Source organism: Mastomys coucha, unplaced genomic scaffold (genome assembly GCF_008632895.1).
Source record: "Mastomys coucha isolate ucsf_1 unplaced genomic scaffold, UCSF_Mcou_1 pScaffold13, whole genome shotgun sequence".
NCBI classification, from domain to species: domain Eukaryota; kingdom Metazoa; phylum Chordata; class Mammalia; order Rodentia; family Muridae; genus Mastomys; species Mastomys coucha.
Genome location: NW_022196895.1, coordinates 71,765,103 through 71,786,452, shown reverse-complemented (window position 1 = coordinate 71,786,452; position 21,350 = coordinate 71,765,103). Strand labels below are relative to the sequence as shown.

General features: G+C 49.9%; 1 protein-coding gene across 2 annotated transcripts in view; it reads right to left on the bottom strand.

Moving 5' to 3' along the window:
- Zbtb7c (zinc finger and BTB domain containing 7C) overlaps positions 1-21,350 on the bottom strand; it is a 324,679-nt gene that overhangs the window by 229,955 nt on the left and 73,374 nt on the right. The gene's annotated exons all lie outside the window — the stretch shown is intronic.

Genomic DNA, 21,350 nt, shown 5'->3' with positions numbered 1-21,350 from the left:
TGGGGAGTGGGCATCTCATTGGCTCAACAGTAGGGGGCGGGGGAGTGGGAGGAGCCTTAAAGGCATGTGTGGCTGATGGTAGTAATGTTAGGGGCCTGTTCTAGTTTCTTTCCTGTTGCCCTGATCTCAGCTTTTGACTCTAGGCTGTGCCTATCATTCCCAGGAAGTGAAGACAGGAACTCGTGGATCTCCTCACATCACACTCACAGCAAAGAGCGGAGAGACGGGTGCACCTGTGCGGCCTGCTCCCTTGGCCGCTCTCTTTGCTCCTGTACAGTTTGGGGACCAGCCTGTGAAATGACGTCATGCACCATGGGCTGTGTTTTCCGACATCAATTAATAATCAAACAGTGCCCCCACAAACACGCTCAAGATAATGATAAAGCCAATGCTGAGCTGAAACAGAACCTCTGTGTGTGTGTGGGGTGGGGGGGCGTGTTCTAGGTTGTGGCGTTTAAAGCTAACCGCTGCAGCCCCGCCCTTATCCCCGCCCTCAGCCCGCCCCATTGTGAATTCGCACTTATTCAGATGCCCCTTTATCGCCATGATAAAGATGAATAAAAATCTGCACCTTGGCCCGGGTATTCCTTTCTACTGAGACACCTGTCGCTGCTGAGATGCCCAATAGCGGGACTTGTTTTCTCAACTTTCAGTATATCTCCCCTTCCTTTGCCATCCCCAACCTGCCGCCATTCTGTGCATCTCTCAAGGACAGACCATGTGTGCATTTTCTTCTTAAAGTCAGGCCTGGCTCCTTAGCAGGGAGGAAGGCCTCCTGTTATCCTTGCGGACACATGCAACTTCTCCTGCTCAAGAGGAAGAGCGAGCTCCCGGCTTATACACCTTGTCCCCCCAGGCTCTCCGAGCAACTTGCCCATCTGTTCACCCACCTTCCCCTGGGCTCACCCCTGGAGGCTCCTCTCACCCCGCCACTGCCACCTCGAAGCTCTAAGCCTAGTCTACTCCTGCAGGCTGTATCTAAGTGGCAGCCCTTCTATACCATGGTTGGGTACGCCGATGGCTCTTTATGTTAGGAAAGCATGGAGCAACGTTAGCAACGGAGTTGCCAGAGTCGGACCACCGAGGTCCCTGTCCTGACTTGGCTGCATCCTGGAAAGTGACCTCAATTCCCTGCACTCAGGTAAAAACCAAGTGATTCGGGACATCAGGGGTGGCAGAGGGACTGGGTCGTAGCAAACACAGCACCAGAATCAGTAAGTACCTCTCATGATCACACCTCTTGGGGGAGGGTCCTCTACTTTCTAGGACGGTCTCAGTTACACGCTGGAGCAGTGGTGTTTTAAGTGCCTATTATACATAGGGAAGAATACTGGTGTTGGGTTAGGTATTAGAGTTGTAAGAATAAGACAAGTTCCTCCACGATGTCGGGGCTGTGTGTTAGTCCGATCTGTCTGAGTCTTCACCACAGGGATGCCGTCGCACGAGCTATCTTCATTGTCCTCATCTGACACATCTAGGGCTCTTCACAGACCCAAAAGAGCACCTGCACCATGTCTCTCCTCCTGTTGTTACAGTTATCAATCCCTTCCTAAGAACGGCCCCTAGGATCAGAGTTCATAAGTGACTTACTCAGAAGGAAGCTGCCCGCTTCCCAGACCCATCCCAGTGGGGAGCATTCCCATGCTCGCCACCCATGGAGTTGGAGAAGGGATCTGCCCAATTCCTGGTAAAAACCCAGGAGCTTCAGGCCAGCAAGAACAGAGAAGGAGAGGTTTCAAGGGCCCGGAGCAAGGATTCTTGGGTCTGTGGGGGAACTAATTGGAACATCTAAAAGTAGCCAACAAATTAATCCAGTAGAAGTGAGGTAGAGACCTCAGGCAGGGCTTTTAACCTGCTCCCCCACTGCCTGTGAGTTGGGGCTTATTGTCCTATTTCCTTGAGCCAGCAGCAGCACAGAATGGTGTGCTTGTTAGAAAGATCGGTTGAGTGGGGACACCCCTGTCTAGAGTGTGTGACTTGCCTGTCCTCACCTCCCGCACCAGAACCTGCATTCAGAATGCTCCTAAGGACAGTCCCCAGGACATCATCCAGTAGAGCAGGCCTTGCAGGGGCTAGAAGCCACAGAACCCAGCTGTCACCTCTCCGGGGGCTCAAATCCATCACAGAGAGATTTCTCTGAATCAAGATGATAGATTTAACGAACAAAGACTTGAATCTCCACTGAAAGCCAAGCTGACTCTTAGTATACATCTGTCCTGTAAGTATACTCCAAGCACGCCGACTCTTCTGTGTGGCTCGCCTGGGTTTCAAATGTGACTGGAGATCCTGGTTCATGTGGGGCTCAGCTGCCTGTGAGTGCCAGTGAAGGGACAAAGTCACAGAGAGCCCCAGGAAGACAAGAAGGTGGGGTGACTGCAACGCACAGCCAGGTGTACCAACAGCTACCAGACTAGGGCAGGAAATAGGAGGCAGGGGTTTCCATCAGGTCTAAGTCCCAGCCCTTCCAGAAAACCCTTTATGGAAAGCATCCCCAGCTGAGCTTCCTTGGAAATGAGAGAAGGGAGAGCCAACAGGTGCTCCCTCCCAAGCTGGCCCATCTCCTAGAGATGCCAACTGCTAGGAGCAGGACCCCGCAGCAGACCACCTGAGGTGCCTGCCACCGACCTTGGCTTTCACACTTAATGAGCCATTTTCCAAGAACCTCACAGGAAGGCAGCAGGCATTGTGTGAGGCCAGCAGGGAAGAGCTGAGCTGTTGTTAATGGGCTTGGGTCCCCTTGGCTACCCCTTCTCACCGGTCCACACAGCCCCTTGGGATGAAAGGAGTCCCTGATGGAGGGACTGGTAACGCTGGGCATGGTCATTCTCTCCTGTTTCCTTCTTGGTCAAAGCCCATCTGGATCTGCCTGGGAGAGTTCCAATTGAAGGGGGACACAATGTGTGTGGTTTCAGAGAGCAGTTGAGCGGGGACACCTCTGACTAGAGCCTGTGACCTGGAGGGAAGCCCTGGCTGCCGGCCACATCTGGGTAGACTGGTATGGGGTACTGAATTAGACTAGCAGGACTTAGGGACTTTTGAGAATTCAAACCCACAACAGGACACAGGGAAAGTGACCAAAGTCCTCTGTGAACCCAGAGGCAACCCTTCTTAGTGGGGTGAAGTTCAAGCATCCCATAGGGGTGACACTCATGTCACCTCACTTTCTTCTCCTCCCCTCTACCCTGCTCAGATGCGAAGGTCACTGCTCTGATGTTCTACCCAGGAGTTGACGGTTTGCTGCCCCTAGTATTGGGGAACTAATTCCTATTTAGGGCAGAATGGGGAGCAAGGGGATTTGCCCCCAAACCCATCACCAGCCAGACTATTGGCTCCATGGTCTCTCCAGGGCAGGAGGACTGCAAACTTAGGTCCTATCCTACCAGCTGTGCAGTCTGCAGACTAGATGGACCAGAGGGTCTGACCTACTCTGTCATGTAGGTCATGTCTAGACCTACAGTGGAACTCAAAGTGGAGTTATACTGACCTAGAACCAGCCCCATGCATGGAGGGTGGACTTTGGGATCCACGTAATCACTAGAGGTCATAGGCTAGCCTCCCTGAAAGGAATACCTCATTCTCACATCCCTAAACTTCTTGCAAGAGAGTTGGCCAGATGGGCCAGATCTGCCCTAGCCAAGGATCCCTATTCTCCCATACAGACCGCTCCCTTCCTCCCTAGGAGCACACACTGCCTGCTGGGCCTCTGCACAGCCCTCCCACACTCACTCCTCTGCTCTCTTCCAGATGGTGTAGAAGAAGCATTCCTACAAGAGTGTCACTAAACATCTTCACGGAAAACAAACAGAGGCTATTTTGGTAGAGTGCTTGCCTAGCACGCACAAAGCTCTGGTTCCCCTCCAGCACTGCATAAACTGGGCATAGTAGCCCACACCTTGAATAGCAGCCCTGGGGGGATGGGGGTGGAGGTGGAGAGAGGAGTAGAGGCGGAAGGATCAGAAATTCAAATGCAAGGTCGTCATCAGCGACATAGCGGTCACCAAGGCCAGCCTAGGATGTAAGAGACCTTGTTTAAAGAGAGAGAGTAAAAATGACTTAGGAAAAAGCACCGTGGCTGGTGGACACTCACATATTTACACATAAATCCACACAGGAACAGGTGTGGGGGTGGAATTTTGAATAGAAGGTCTCTTCCCTTCAAGTGGGACATCAGGAAGAGTGACCCCAGGACTCTTCTGTAGAAAATATCAGGGTGTGGAGAGTTTTTAAAATATCAGACTGGATCCTCCTGTGTGAGCTTAAGCAAGATGGTGGACCTCTCTGAGCCTTGGTCACCCCCTTCCATAACAACGTGGATGCATCTACCAATTATTACATCTGGTGGCTGTGACACTTGGGGTAAAATAGATGTGAATGTTTTTAGTCCACAGGAGACATTCTACAGCTGTGGTCTTTTTACAGAGTTTGGCTAAAGCCATTGTCACCAGCTGGATGTCACACTGACGCTAAGGTCTTGAGCGATGAAGACTGTCATCTTGTGCCCAGCTCATTCTAGACCTCAGTCTGGTCCAGGCCAGTCTGGTCCAGGCTTTTTGATCCAGGAACCCTGGCTATCCTGACACAGACCTCATTCCAGAAATGAAAGATGTCCCCACATGTACTATGTGTCTCCTCTCCCCAGACCCTGCTGTCCTGCCCTGAGGATGCCAGGTACAGAGCTCGCCCGCAAGCACACGTGATGTTCTATGAACACACCTCAGTGAACCCTGGGGTATCACAATGTTAGCACGAGCCATAGCATAAGCATCACCATTGTATAGGTGGCACCAGCCAGCATTCCAGTTCTGGCAGCTACTGAGGTGAAAGTTGATGGCTGTCAGCCGTGCCAGAGCCTCTTGATCCAAGGACACTGAAGCACTATCATCTTCCTGGGTGATCCTTTGTCATTCTGATCCACTGACCTAGGTAAGATAGGGCATTATAAAGGCCACCAAGGCATGTCTAATGTAGAGCCTGGCTTGATGCACTTACTCATGTCTAGCAATTCTTTCCCATATCCCAGAACTCCTTGCCTCCCTTCTCACCATTTACCTCAAGGGATCACAGTTCAGGGTACAAACAATAGCACAGAACTCCAGCCCCTCCAGCAGTGCGCGCGCACACACACACACACACACACACACACACACACACACACACACAGAGAATGAATGAATGAATGAATGAATGAATGAATGAATGAATGAATGAGAGAGAGATGCACATCCTTAGCTAGAAGCCTTCCAGGCCCACAGACCTTTAGAAGAAACTGAAGGAAGAAGTTGGGCTTCTGGCAGAACCTGATTGCTTGTCTTCAGTTCTCTGCCACCCCCTGCTGAGAGCAGGCTTTCCTTCCTCGCCCCTCTCACCAGACTGATCTGGAGTCCCTCCCTGGCCTGCACATACCCAGCCAGCCCTGCCCACTTCCCCAGACAACTCATCTATGTTGGAGGCTTGCTCATCCACTTGGTCTTCAGGCAGCTGGCCCTAAAGAAGCTCTTTGGGCCTCTCTCTGCTCCAAGCTCGGACAAACATGGGTGTGGCAGTCTAGGCCTCAGACTGGAGTGGAAAACTCAGCCTCCCTCCGCACCACCCACACCAGCCTAACGAAGGCAAGCCTAAGGGCACGCACTAAGGCTACTGGCCTTCATTATTCACCTGACCTTGACCCTGCTGCAGTCTCCTCCTCCCCAGCTCTCCAGCTCCGCACTGATTCTAAAAAATAAATAAAAAAACCCTCACCCCTGAAGGGGTGCTGCTAGGCCAGGAAAGGGTAGCCAATAGCTGCTCCCCAAAAGGTTCATCACTCAGTGTGAAGCTCCGTGGAGGTCCTGGAGTCCCCGTGCCCTGATGTGAAGGGAGATAAACTCGCTTAAGCACAGCTTTCTTCGCATGAGCCAAGGACACAGTCCTTGCCTGGTCCCTCTCCTGGCAACCAGGCCCAAGGGCTCAGGCTGCTGGGTAATCTCTGATCCCCATGCCCGTCAGTACAAGGTTGTCCTCTGACCTCCACGCTTGCACTGTGGACCCTCATAGCACCCCCTACACACACATACACACTCATGCATACACACACACATTGTGAACACTAATCAATACCTCCCTGCCACACTCATACACACATACTCTGAGGACACTCATAATATCCCTACACATACATATACACACATATATGCTTATACATACACATTGTGGGCACTAATTAATACCTCCCTGCCAATGCACACACACACACCACTCATACACATACATTGTGGGCACTAATTAATACCTCCCTGCCAACGCACACACACACACACACACACACACACCACTCATACACACAGATTGTGGGCACTAATTAATAGCTCCCTGCCAATGCACACACACACACACACACACCACTCATACACACACACACTGTGGACACTCCTCAACACCCCCCCACACACATACACACACACAACCCCTCCTTCCTGGGGCTCACATGCTGGAATAGAAAGGCAAAAAACTGTCTGTATTCAATGTTATTTAGAGAAACGAAAACAACTTTAAAGACAGGAGAAAATGGCCAGGGAAGGCGGCACCAGGAGCATGATATTCAAGCCAAAACATGAGTTAGGGAAAGGAGGGCTTACACAGATTGCTGGCAAACACACAAACAGAGGAAGGCTGCCCATGGCAGTCCCTGGGTCAGGAGCTAGAGACCAGGGGCAGCCCCTGCATGGGAGCAGAGCGCACCCCACTGAGGGAGCAGGTAGCTGGGTCAGGAGAGGAGATGGAATCAGGGACAGTCATCTGGCTTCTGGTCTGAACGACAAAGTGGCAGGCCACTAGACGTCCGCATAGGCACAGCTGGTTACTGCTGTGAGAAAGGAAACCCGGAGATGAGGGGTGCCAACCTAGAGGCTGAAATAATCCCGCTGAGAGCTGAGAGCTGGGGAGGGGCAGTGGCTAAACTCTGGGTGCCATTATAATACACCGCTCCCATAAAGCCCCGCCCCCAAAGCAAAGCCTCGTCCCAAAGTAGAGCCCCGCCCCCACAGTAAAGCCCATCCGGATAACCACAGTAGGAAACCTCCCATCTACTCTGCAGACACTTCCTGCATCCTCCCATGTCCCGTGCCACCCACAAGGGCCCTCTGCCAACTGTAGAAAGCATGCTGGCAGCTGGCACTGTACACAGACCCTAATTTCAGTGGCCACCACATCTGAGTAGTGCCGTATCCGGTGTGTACCTGTGGCTAGTCTGACTGACCAGAGATGCTTTCCACCTGTGCAGCCAGAGGAGTGAGAGTCCATCCCTGGCCCCTGGATTTCCTCTTCAAGCTCCAGCTGTTCCCTGGGGCTTTCATTACAGCCTCCGCGTGCCCACTGTGCTGGAGTCCAGGGTGACTCTCATTCAAGCTTCCATGCCTCTCACTGACAACCCCCAACAGAAGAGACCATTGTTGCCAGAGTCCCATCTCCGGGGACTTCTGTAAATCAGGCTGGCATTGGAGTTTGTTTAAAGACCCCCAAAGTGAACGTGCAAGCAGGTGTGAAGACCATAGCTGTAGTGCTGTCTAACCAGTTGCAGCGCACACATCTCGAGCCTCTCTCTAGCCACACGCTCTCCCTAGCAAAGCTCTTGAGTGCAACCTGTCTGCAGGATCTATTGATGCTAGCTGAGCTAACTGCAGGTAGAATGTGCGGGCCAGGGCATTTACCAGTTAACCTGCACCACAGGACTTCCTGCAAGGACATCCTATAGGCTTAGAGACAGGTTTAGATACTTAGTATCTATTGCTTCTATAGACCTCCCTCGAAGCTTCTTCCCAAGCCAGAATTTCACTTACTCAGCTTTGCGCTGGGCTGGCTCCCAGCCCCTGCTCCTCCCCACTCTTGCTCCTTTAGGACTCTGACTTGGAATGCATTTTTATTAGACGTTTTCTAGGTGAAAATGGTACTGGGCCAGAGGTGCAGAGGCTGGAAGGAGTGTGATTTACACCTACCCAGCATCCTCACATCTCCCAAGGGCAGCTATGGTAGTCAGCGGCTGCTGGAAGATCCGCTGCTGCAGCTGGGCTGCACACACCCTTGGATCTGGCCCTGTGACGAGCAGCACAGGGAGCCCGCCTCCATCTCTAAAGGCCCCCTGAACCAGGAGTGGGCGGGCCATAATGGGGTCAAAGATGCCATTCAAAGAAATGTTTCTTGTTGCCCAGAACACTCCCATCTCCTCAGACGGCCCTTGTTGGAGTATCTCCTTGCTCCTCACAGTTACTTCTACACCCCCACTTTTCCACTTCTCTCTAAATTGTAAACAGGAGAGAACATTCTCCCCTGTGTTTGCTCTCCAAGATCCCCCTTTCCTTCCCTTGCGCCTGTTTCCAGTGACTTCATTTATCGTAGGACCCCTCCAAGCCCTCAGCAGGGATACTCGATTTCAAGCCCCACTGTCGGGTTTGGGTGTCCTTGTGTGGGAGAGGGTATCTCGTGCCACACCCAACTCCATGCTAAAAACCATCCCTTTCCTGGATCCCTGACACTTGGAAAATGTCTGCAGATATCAAATGTTCCCTGGAGGAAGGTGGGCCCTTAACCTTGGCTGAGCAGCACGGTGCTGAAGCCGTGTGATTGGAATTGACTGGAGGGCAAGGGCTGTGTCCCTCCAGAGAGCTCAGTGGGTGGTAAGGACGGCAGACCAGGCTCAACAGGGCTGAGTCTACACACGAAGACCACCCTGTGTACTCAGTGTCATCCCCAACATTACTGGCTCGCAGAACCGGCGTGGTGGTGCTAAGCCCTTTATCTGCCTTTACTTCTGCAATTCTCACAGTGCTCCTCTAGAGAAGGGAGGACTTACTCCTGTTTTACAGATGGAGAAGCAGGCTTGAAGAAGGTAGGTGGCTCAGCAGAAAGAGGCAAGCTGGCTCCAGAGTCCATGGACTAACCTACAGGGTCTGTTGCCCCTCCCTAAAAGTCAGATGCCACCTCTGAAACTCTCTGCAGTCCTGTGACTTTGCCTCTGTGAAGGGGACATTCACTGGTGGTGTGGGAATTCCCTGTTTCTCAGGACACAGCTTGCCCATACTTGCTTCATGCAGTTTGATAGCCTTTGAGATATTTATTAAAAGCCAGGATGCTGGGCTGGTGAGATGGCTCAGTGGGTAAGAGCACTGACTACTCTCCCAAAGGTCCTGAGTTCAAATCCCAGCAACCACATGGTGGCTCACAACCATCCATAATGAGATCTGACTCCCTCTTCTGGTGTGTCTATATAATAATAATAATAATAATAATAATAATAATAATAATAATAATAATAAAAGAAAAAAGAAAAGAAAGCCAGGATGCCATGGTCTGTATGTCTGTGTCCCCTCCAAACTCTTAAGTTAAACTTATAACCCCTAAGTGACTGTATTAGGAGGTGAAGTATTCGGTACTAGGGGTTATGTTATTGAGGACAGAGCCCTCGTGCATGGGACAAGTGCCCTCACAGAAGGCTCCAGTGAGCTGCCTGGAGAAAACTATGTGGAGACACAGCCAGAAAGGGCTGCTGGTAGAGGAGGTGGCAATCGAATCTGCTAGCTGCTTGACTTTAATCTTCTCACCCTTCAGACAGAGCAGAGTCTCTGTGGGTTGTGAGGCAGGGGCATGCTCTACTGTGATGAGATTCCCAGGATAGAAAGCAAGGAGATACAGTAAGCTGCAGTGTGGAGTCTATGGTAGGCTGTAGGACTTTTTATTTGTTTATTTATTTATTTGGTTTTTTTGAGTCTGGTTTCTCTGTGTGTAAGCCCAGCTGACACAGAACTCGTTATGGAAACAAGGCTGGCCTGGCCCTCGCAGTAATCTGTTGCCTCTGCCTCTCTAGTGCTAGGATTACAGGTGTGAGCCACAGGCCTGGCTCAATAGTAGTAGAAGGTTATGTAATACATGATAAAGTAGAAACTAGAAACACACACGCATTCAGATCTCTGTGTTTTCACACACACACACACACACACACACACACACACACACACACACACATACTGGAAGAATACAACAAAAACCTACTATTTCAGCATCTTGTTACAAAAGTCCAAATGGCCTGAGTCATGTGATCATGCTGAAATACACTCACTAGCGAGCACCTAACATGAACCTAAAGATCTAGGGAAGCAAAAGGTGGGATGTTCTCTAATGGTGAGCCAGGGTTAGCCTGGAGAAGGAGCAAAATCACTGCCCGAAAAGAGCAACATGCTCACATCCCCGGGCAGGGAGGCACTGCTGTTCTAGAAGCCAAAAAGGAGAGGACTTAAGGGGAGGCTGACAAGCGAGCAGGAGCTCACGGTCAGTTGCTGGTGACACTTCTCCTCTCTGTCTAAAGGCAGCAGTGGCCCTCATGCTCCTCCTGGGAAAGCACGCTGAGCATGGTATAGGATGAGCAGGCCCACTGGGTGACTGGGGACGATGGTGGCATTATAGATGTCATGAAGACAGGAGGACCGAAAAGAAGTGCATGCTCCGGGAGCATTTTTGAGTAGAGGGTGGGCTGAAGCTAGAGGGGCCTCACTGCTGGCTGCAAGAGTCCATCTCAGACTCAGGATTGTGCTGAGCCCCCAGTAAACACAGAGAGCTTACAGATTGCTGTGCAGGATTGCACAGGGCCTGCAGGACGGCAGCTCTGCCAGCTGATTGATGACCTACTAACTGACCAGGACGAAGCTCACTTTAGAGGCCACCGATAGACTCAGACACTCCCTGCACAGGAAAAGACCCGTAGTGGCAGCGGCACTGGCCTCCCATCCTAGGAAGGGCCCCCACAAGAAAAATATAAATTGTTATTCCAATGACCGCATGGCATCTGAGAGGATCACACAGTCAAAGGTGGGGCTCAGATCCCTGGGTGCTTCTAAATGGGCTCCGGTAGCCGTTGGCTGCTGTGTTGAAGGCACATCACAGTGCTCATGTGAAGCGAGTGTGACGGATCCCTTGCTCACGCACTAGTAAGGAGAGGGCTGCACAGTCTACAGCCAAATGGGTGTGATCACATGTGAGGTGAGTGGGCACACTCAATCAAGGTTTCAATAGAAAGCGCTCTGACACTCAGGAGCCAAGACTCACAGGCAGAGCCTGGGATATCAGACTTAAATTGCTCACTTAACTTGTTTATAGATAATGTACACTCTACTCAGCAAGGGCTTAGGCTACTTTGTAATTAAACGTACACAAACAAAAATAGTTCAGATGAATATAGGATCTAATAAATAACTGTTTTTTAGTAGCAAGAAGAAAAGAATACTGGACTTAGCCAGCCGACTTGGTACGTGCACACTGTGGTAGAATACTTAGTACCTTTAGAAGGTACATTTTAGAAGGCCTAAAGGTACTATGTGTAAAAATGTGGAAATTCCCAGGACATATAGTTAAGGAAATAAAACCCAAGATACTGTACGGAGTATTCAGTAGGCTATGATCTATATGGAAAATGAAATCTAGGCATATGCATTCAGATTTCTGCATCCTGTCAGCACAAAGAACTCTAGGGATAGCCCACAATGCAACACTATGGTGACCTACAGCAGCTGCAGGCCCAGGGATGAGAACGAGTGAGACCTAGGTAAGGAAATGCCTGCGTGCCTTTGGGCCGTACAGGTGTTTTGATGAGTGGTCGTTGTTTCAAACATGGTCTTACTGTGTGGCCCAGGCGAGGCTCAAACTCACCACCTTCCAGCTTGCTGCTTCCCAGTGCCGGGATCACACACCTCCCCATTCTCCCAGTCTCCACCCTACCCACTGCTTCTTCCTGGCCAGGGTCTCCTTCCCATGCTCCCAGTCTCCATCTGGCTTTCACACATCACCAAGTGCCCATAGATGTTCAGCACTGCATTTACCAGAGAAGGATCTGGAGTAGTGAGAGAATGAAGCCTTTCCCTAAGGACAAAGGTGTCCCCTGCTCCTTCCAGCCTCTTCTCTGATCCCCTGGGATAGGAGAGGGGACAAACAGTAAACCTTAGAACCTAATGTATCATCCAGATGTTCACCAAGGAACTAAATTAACTCTACCCTATTAATAAATTACATCTACATTCTAGAAAGCCTTATTATAAAGAATTAGAGTATGGTACATAAGCAGTTTAAAAATAAATATTAAGCAAAAATATAAGCTATAAAATATAATACATATAGCTAGAACTCATATGCTTAATATGAAGGCATTTTCTAGACAATGCAAGCAGACACGAAAGAGATTATGTTAACACAAATCAAATAATAACCCCCCAAATCATCTTCGTTGATTGAAGAGGGACCTAATTCCTTCATTCCGTTGAACGTCACTGTGTGATTTTAATTTCTTCTGTGTATGCAGGTTACTTTTGTAACTGGAGCAAAGACCTTCCTGACTGACTGCAGGCTCTCTTCACACTGTTGAGATGACCCTTCCCCCCGTACCCCCACCCCAACCCCACAGGCAGAGGTTCAGGGGAAATCCCACTTTCAACCCATGTGTGAGGACCTGAGGCCCAGTGGGAACCTGGGACTTTCTTCCTTAGCATTCCACAATGACTATGGACTCTACAGAATCTCAGCCCGGTGTTTGTACCCTTACTCTCTGGGGCCTCCAAATAGGATCATGATGTTGTGTTTCTTTTCTAAGTCCATAAAAGGAGAAACATAAAAATGTTGGGGAGAGAGTAGGCAAGGAAACAGGGAGAGAGGGAGTGTCTTAGTTAGGGTTTCTGTTGCTGTGATAAAACACCGTAACCAAAAGGAACTTGGAGAGAAAAGGATTGATTTCAGCTTAGAGTTGTAGTCTAGCAGGAAGGAGGCAGAAACGGAAGCAGAAAAAAAAATATATATGGAAGAGTGCTGCTCGAGGTGTGCTCACAGGCCAATCTGGTGAGGGCATTTTCTCAATTGAGGTCCCCTGTTCCTAAACGACTCTGGCTCTGTGTCAAGCTGCGTCAGCACAGTGAGGGACAGGGAGAGAGAGGGATGGAGGGAGAACAGGCAGAGAACAGGAAAAGAGGTAGATTTGACGCTCAGGAGCTCATTCACAACTGCCAAGTCAATGCTACCATTTCCTTCCTAAACGTCAACCGTTGACTGATGGAAGACTCCAGACACACGCTCATTTAAAAATGAACTGTTAACTATAAATCACAGGCCGAGTGAGGGCCGACTCAGAAATCTCCTGGCACTGAGTGGGTGAGTGAACAGCCGCTGTCGGCTCCAGCAGCCTCTGGACCTTACCCAAGGGCTGGGAAGACCACTGACTCCAGGGAGGCTTCCTCAAGGAGTGAGCGTCTCTCTAACGGAATAATAAGCCTGTTTCCCCCGAAGGCCACTGAAAAGGCAGGCTGCGCATGGATCAATTAACAAATATTGTTAACTTGTCAATCAAGTCTTATCAACACGGGAAGGTTTCGCTCGGCTTCCTGTTGGTTTTTGAGTTGGATACACAACTTCCTCAGTAGGGAAAAGCAGAACAAGGCTCCAGCTCTCTCACATCACATGGGGCATGGGGCGGGGTTATGAACATCTCTTCCACCCGCCCGGGATGAAGGCAGACACATTTTTGCTGCTCTGAGACTTTTGACATACAGGTGCAGTTTCAGGGGGTGAGCACATGAGTGAATGTTCATGCAGCTGTTTTGTTTTGTTTGTTTGTTTTTGTTTCTTTGTTTGTTTGTTTTTTACTGTTGGACCAATTCCTCACACTTTGAAGAGCCTGAAGTATTCACTGCCTGTGAAACCATCTCTTTAAAGGGTGATGCCAGTCCCTTCCAGTTCCCAGGGAAGGGAACTGAGGCTGAGGGTGGCTTGTGTCTCTTGGTGACCAAGACGAAAGAAACAAGAACTGAACCTTGTTAAGGCCCCGAAGCCAAGAGCTCTGTTACCAGCACAATGCCACGAGGGAGACACAGCCCCCTAGAACACACATGCTGTATGGTTTTAGGCGGGTCTAACTTTGGGCTAGATGCTGCGAGAGTCTTAGCCCACACCATCAGTACTGACAACATAAGGTACCTGTCCCAGCACTGGTACTTATAACAGTCCCTGCCTAAAGAGCTATGTCCGTCCAGGGCCACCAAGGGCAGGGCAGGAGTCCAACGGATCTGTTAACCCAGGTACGGTCAGGGTACTGGATAGACCTTGCTGCATACCCACCCTGGCATGGCCCTCTCCAGTCTTGGCTTTCATTTCTGCTGTACAAACGAAACGACAGGACGGGCTTGGAAATGACCGGTGCTGGTAACCCCTAGTGCCAGGAGAGTCAGTGTGCCAAGCAGCTCTCTGCACCCAAGAAACCAAGCCTGCTTCCTGGGTGCTTCGCCTTAAGTCAACGCTACCCCCGTTCCTAGTGATTTTGTCTTTTGAGTGACCCTGCTCACACTCAAGGGATGGCCTGATGATGGTGGGTGTCCAGGTCACTGCATTGATCTGGTCCACGGCTAAAAGAGGGGGCAGGGGTGAGGATGTGTGGATGGATGCTCAACCCTAGACCCCGTTGAGAAACTGGTGGAGATGGAGTAAAAGAGAAAAAAAAGATGGAAGAGGCTGGAAGAGCCAGGGGAAGACCATCAACCCTGCTCTGCACAGGCGGGGCTTATGTGCCTAGTCCTATGCTCAGGAATGTACACAAAGTTTATAAACTGGGCTGCAGGATGGGAGGCAGCAGTTCCAGGAGCGCAGGGTGGTACTGCCACTGAGAGATCATTATCAGAAACAGTGTGTGGCTCCCAGTCCGTCCATCCCAGACCACCCTAGAGCAATTCCAACTTGCTCTGAATCTACACCATTCATTTTTCCATGTCAGAACAGCTTTTCCAGGTCCTCTGCTGACTCTTGTTGCAGGCCCCACTCCATAATGAATTGCCTTTATCTTACTGCCTCCATACAGTAGTGTGTAGCGCATCCGGACTACCATCCTCTGGGTAGCGTTGGATGGCACCCTGTACGTAGGGCCTTATGCACAGTGTTGGATGGTACTCACAGAGACAGAGATAGGCACTGCGAGCCTGCAAGCAAACGTGTGCAGGTTGAAGAGCCTCAGGGATCAGCACCAAATAGACTCAAAACTTAACCTTTGATCCTGGGCTTTATACTGTACAACGCTACGACGTTCTTGTGAGGTAGATGAACTGAAGCTCATGTTATGGATGGGAAGGCTGAGCCCCCAAAAGGCACTGATAGCTGATGGTGCACAGAAGAGCTCAGGACCCTGGTGGGAAATCTCTCTGATTCTTCCTTTCATGGTTAATTTTTATATCTGGGTAGTCTCTCATTGTATCTGGCTACCCAATTTTCAGCAAAGCTGACGCTGACCCATGGGTTTGGGGGACGAGAAACAGCTCTCTTTGATCACTTAGTTTCCCTAGTGTCTTTGAAGAAGAGCGCCTTCTAGAATTTTGTTCCGGAAACATCTCTGACACAGAATTAGCCTTTTTAAAAATGACCTCATGGAAGCCTTCCTCTACCACCCGGCCCCACAATCCCATCAGCCCACTCTTCCCTAGCCCGCCTCTTGACCGCCCAGACACATGGAAGACCTTGTGTTCCCTGCAGGCTGGGCCCTCCCAAGGAGTCCACGGGAGGAAGTCCAAGCTAAAAGCCCCTGGGATCTTCTTCCCACTTCTCAGGCGATAAGTCAGAACCTCAAGGAGAACAACACTGGGCTGAACATGATAAATATGCATCCCCAAAATTTTAAAAACCAGATCGCACAAATCAAGCTTATTCTGAGAGGCTCATAGTGTGGGGGGGTCTCTAGTGCGCCAATCAGCATAATTAAATAGGAAGATCTTGCTGGAATTGATTGTGCATCGCATGTTTTTCCCTCATCTGAGGGCCATTTCAGTGAGATGATTTTAAGCTAATAAGAACCCCCAAATTAGAAACTAATTAAGGAGATGGAAAATACAAATGTTTTTGTTTTTAGTTGGGCACTATTTTTATCAGAAGAATCATGAAAAATTAAAATTGTTACGTGCATGTATGAAGGTTGTCAGTCAAGGGCAATGTGGCTTTCTGTCTCTCCCTGTTCTAAAATTTGAGGTACTACATGGGTAGCTGCTCTCTGTGAGCCCCCAGGAAGCAACACAGAGACTGATTGTGCAGAGAGCAACCCTCTAGAGACTCAGCGTGGAAAGGGGGGTACCCCAGTTCTCACCAGCCTTGGGCCATGAGACCCACCGACCCACCATGGGGCCTCTTTCTTCCAAGACGGAGGTGTAGCTTGACACAGAGTGAAACCACGGCCCGGTACTTCCTCACGTCCATTAACAGGGAGGGAGGTTACAGAGGAAAAGCTCAGAGATCTGTGCAGGGCCACACAGCAGGGAAGAGCCAGAGTAATATTCTCGTCTACATGAGCTGGATTTTGTGACACCCTCCCCACACACTGCCACCCAAGTGTGCCATACCACCTTCTAAAATAGATAGTAAGCCACAATGACACTGGTTTTAGAGTCTCTTAAGATTCATTACAACTCAATGGCTTAAGACCCATCAAACAGGAAGCAGGCACCTGCTGTGATGCCCTGTGGAGACCCTCTATTCTAAAATAGCACAATGCTGCCACCACAGTGAGCATCAGAGGCCGCTCACTCCACACGGCCCAGAGTGCTCAACATGGAGTGTGCAGTTCAGGACCAGGGGCCTGGGAAGATTCCATTTGCTTTAGGTTTCCCCCTCATTCCTGTACGACCCATCTGCTTTCCACTGGGCCTACTCCTGTATCTCCTGATCTTGTTCCTCCACACCAGGCAGGATACCCATCTAACCACAGGCCTTCTCCCTCAGGCTACAGTCCTCCCCAGGCCCAGACTAGAGAGGCAGAAAGACCTGCAGGGCTCCCTCAGACCCACAGCCTTGCTTTGCACAAGGACAGATTTTGAGCAACCACAACACCCTGGCTAGGGGGCCCACCTAGCAGGGTGGGAAAATAAAGATGTCATGGTCACTTGCCATCACCACCAACAAATGAACCCTCCCTCCTCCAGAGGAGAAAGAGTGGAGGTGGAGCCCCCAGTAGGAGCAACTCTACTGAGAGGGTACTGCCTGGAGCACAACCTGATATCAGAAGGTGAGAGGGGACGCACCTTCTTGAAATCAAGGGGCACTGAATCAAGGCCAGGCAGCCCTTGGAGGAACCCAGAGTCTCATAAACACCTGCTGTTTCTACAAAAGCCTCCCTCACACAAGCACTCATGTGAGTCCAGGAAAAAAAAAAAAAAAAGGACAAAAAACAACACCCAACAAAAAAACCCAGAAGGCAAAAATTATTTAATACATTCTTTGGATGGAGCCTGAGCAGAGGGGAAGTTGACCTTGTAGAGTTCCAGCGACACATGTAGGACACTGTGTTAATAAAAACACAGCAATTACTGCTTTCTGCTATTGCTGGGTGCCAGGGGCAACTGCAGAGGATCCTCCCAGAATAATAAGTGTACCTTGTCCCCCATTCCCAGAAAGAGCAGCCATGGTTTTTAACAATGAAATATGGGCTTTCTTATCCTGCGGAGCTGTATCTTTATGGCTGTGAGGGGAGGGGTGTGCTACAATAGGGGCTGGGTCCCTGTTTCAAAGGCCGGGGCTGAAGTCAAAAAAAGAAGAACTGAAAGGCAACTCGCACTGGTGGATCACTGGGTGGAACCCCGACATCGTAGGATGACTTGGACCCCCGACTGGCTGACGGCCTTCTCTGTATTGGGTGCAGTTGTGACACCCAAGAGAGGACAGACATGGGCAGACTGGCTGCAGATAACCACAAGGGTCTGGAGCTTCTCCATGGGCTGAGGGCTGGCCAGCCTCCCATTTCCCTGAGTTGCAAAGCCCAAGGTTCTCATGCACCGGAAGGGCAGAGACAGGACTACAGAAATGCCTGCTGGGAAGGCTGCCAACTTCAGCCCATAAAGGAACTCACATTTGTTTCCATTTGATTTACAAAAAATAAAAAGAAATAATTTCTCAACACTGAGTGTCACACAGCAGTCACTTACCATTTTATTTGGTCTTCAGGGTTACCTGGCATAATAGAAATTATTCATTCCACTTTCAGTGAATGCTTTAGGGTATTTTAGAAACTCCCTAAAGTTTAGTCTCAAACTTGTAAGCAGCAGAGACTTGAGTCAACAACCTGGGGGGCCAGGAGCCACACTGACTCCAGAGAACGCCAAGTCACCATTGATAACGGTGACTTGAGACATTTTTTTTTTTTTTTTTTTTTTTTTTGGTTTTTCGAGACAGGGTTTCTCTGTATAGCCCTGGCTGTCCCGGAACTCACTCTGTAGACCAGACTGGCCTCGAACTCAGAAATCCACCTGCCTCTGCCTCCCAAGTGCTGGGATTAAAGGCGTGCGCCACCACCGCCTGGCCAAGACATCAGTAGTTAGGCATGGAAGCTTAGACCTGGAATCTTAGAACCTGGGAGGTGGAAGCAGGAGGATTAAGAGTTCAAGGTCGGGGCTGGCGAGATGGCTCAGTGGGTACGAGCACTGATTGCTCTTCCGAAGGTCCTGAGTTCAAATCCCAGCAACCACATGGTAGCTCACAACCACCTGTAATGAGATCTGACGCCCTCTTCTGGTGCGTCTGAAGACAGCGGCAGTAAATTACGCTGCCGGAGCAAGCAGGGCCGGCAGAGGTCCTGAGTTCAACAGCAGCCACACACATGATGGCTCACGGCTGTCTGTACGGCTACAGTGTACTCATACACATAAATAAATAAAATAAATCTTAAAAAAAAAGAGTTCAAGGTCATCTTCAGCTACACAGCGAGACTAATTTCTCTCCTACAAATTTCTCCAGAGACACACTATAAACATTTTGTAAGAAGCTTACACAACAGTAAACTCTGTTCTTGTCTGGCTCTAGATCCACCTGGCCTCCAGTTGCTTCTCGGAAAGAGATTCTAGATTCTAGAGCTGTCTTGAACAATCCAGTTGCCACCAGTTACATATGGCCACCAAGTTCTTGAAATGTTGCCAGTCCTAACTGAGATGGTCAGTTAAGTATAACATACATCCAGTATGTCAAGGGTTCTGTAGGAAAAAGAATAACACATCCCCCTTGTAATTGTGTATTGATTATGTGTTGAAGTTATAGTGGTCTATATTGAGTTAAATGAAACACATTGTTAAAATCAATTACAGTAGCTAATTTTTCCCTTTTTTCCAATACAGCTACTAACAAATGTAAAGCAACTATCATGGCTTACTCCTGTGGCTGGTCCCAATCTCCAGGCTTACATGGGCTTCTGTTACCCCACTTCCCCTGCACTGAGAACCTACATGGGATGGAGAGAGGCAGACTCTCCAAGAACTCTGAGAATGTAGCCGGGCAGTGGTGGTGCACACCTTTAATCCCAGCACTTGGGAGGCAGAGGCAGGTGGATTTCTGAGTTCAAGGCCAGCCTGGTCTACAGAGTGAGTTCCAGGACACCCAGGGCTATACAGAGAAACCCTGTCTCGAAAACACACACACACACACACACACACACACACACACACACACACACACACAAAAAGAATTCTGAGAATGTTCTCTCTGCTCAACATTACTCCAAGTTTCTGACTGCCTCTTTTGACTCTTGTCTTTCTCTGAGCCCAGCTTCTGCCCCAACATTCAAAATGTGATTAGCAATTCTGAGTGTGAGGCTCCTACCTGGACCTGTGGCCAGAGCACCTCCGATGGCCAGTTTTGTAAATCTGTCCACTCCCAGAAGCCCCAGGTAGAGTGAAGTTCTCCAAGCCCCACATCTACCCATGTGAATCCAATAATGAAATAATTCCAATGTATGGATCACTTATTATGGGCCAGATGCTCAGTATGTTGCATGCTCTGTTTCATTTAGTTCTTCTGAGCCATCTGAGAAAGATGGCGCTTTACTCATTTGAAGACAGTATCTTGAGACACCTAAGGCCTGGACCTGGTTCTGTGCTTTCTCTCTTCTACCCCACATGAGGCCACACTGTTAACCGAATACAGCTAGAGTCATTTGGAAAGAGGTAACCTCATATGAGAAAATGTCCCCACCAGATTGGCATGTAGGCAAGCCTGTGGGGCATTCTTTTAAAAGAAAAAAATCAGTGATTGATGTGGGTGATTCCACTCCCTGGGTCTGTGATCCTGGAAGGTATACGAAAAACAGGCTGGGCAGGCGACGAAGAGCAAGCCAGTAAGCAGCATCCTTCCATGGCCTCTGTCAGTTCTTGCCTCCAGGTTCCTGCCCTGACCTTCCCTCGATGACAGACTATAACCTGTAAGAAGCAATAAACCTTTTCTCCCCCATATTTCTTTGGTCATGGAGCTCTATCACAGCAATAGAAACCCTACCTAAGACACACACCTTGCTCTCTGAAGCTCAGGCTTTGTGCTCCTAGCAGGAGAGGTGTTAAGGTTGAATGCTCAGTGTCCTCCATAGGACTTGGTCCCCAGCTGAGGGGGCTGGCTGCATTGTGAGGCTACAGAATCTTTGAGATACAAGGCCATAGTGACAGGGTTTGGAGTTGATAGCCTAGCTCTGCTTCCAGTCTACACTCTCTCTTTTCTGGTTTGCACAGATAACAAGCAGCTGTTGATACCGCGATGCCCTCCTGCCATGATTAACAACTGTACCCCCTCAAACCATGAGCCAAAATAAATCCTTCGTATCTTAAGCTGTCTCTGTCAGTTGTTTGGTCTCCGTGACTGAAGTGTGACTTATATAATGAGGGCTTGGTAAATATTGGTTAATCAGCACCATGTGGCCGTGAGTCCTGAAAACACACTGAGAGAAACCTAGCCCATCCCTACAGGGCAGGACCTTTGCTGCTCCACTCAGCCACAAATCCCCACCCCCACCCCCAAACACCCTTCTCAGGGTCAGCACTGGCCCGTCCCCAGCCCAGGCAGGAATGGGTAGATCAGTGGCTCCACCAGGGGCGGGAATGTGAACTGCAATGCTCAGCATGAATAGCTCAGAGTCATATTTAACCCAGGACCCAGGCAGCTGCCTCCCCTGCCACAAGGCATAGGCAGCTCTCACTGCCCCAAGTACTCAAGTTCCTCTCTTTCCCACTTGCCCCAGTAGGTAGGAGTCCAGTGTGCCACCGCCCGTGGCCAGTAGCCTATCCATTTCCTAGAGAGGGACTTAGCTTGCTAAATTCCTTCCAACTTATTCTCTCTGACTGATTCAAAGCAAGGCCACCCAGAAGTCCTAATGCTCGGCTCCTCCCCAGACCTTAGCTCTGACCAAGACCTCAACCCTAGCCTGAGCTAGAAGGAATTCGCCACACCCTCTCCGGCCTCCCGCTGCTAGCCCTTGGCCTTTCTCCCATTGCCCCAGGTCATTTCCCAAGACTTCAAGCTATTTTTTGCTTCGGTCTCAGCCGTCTTTGTTCCCCATGGGGGGGGGGGGG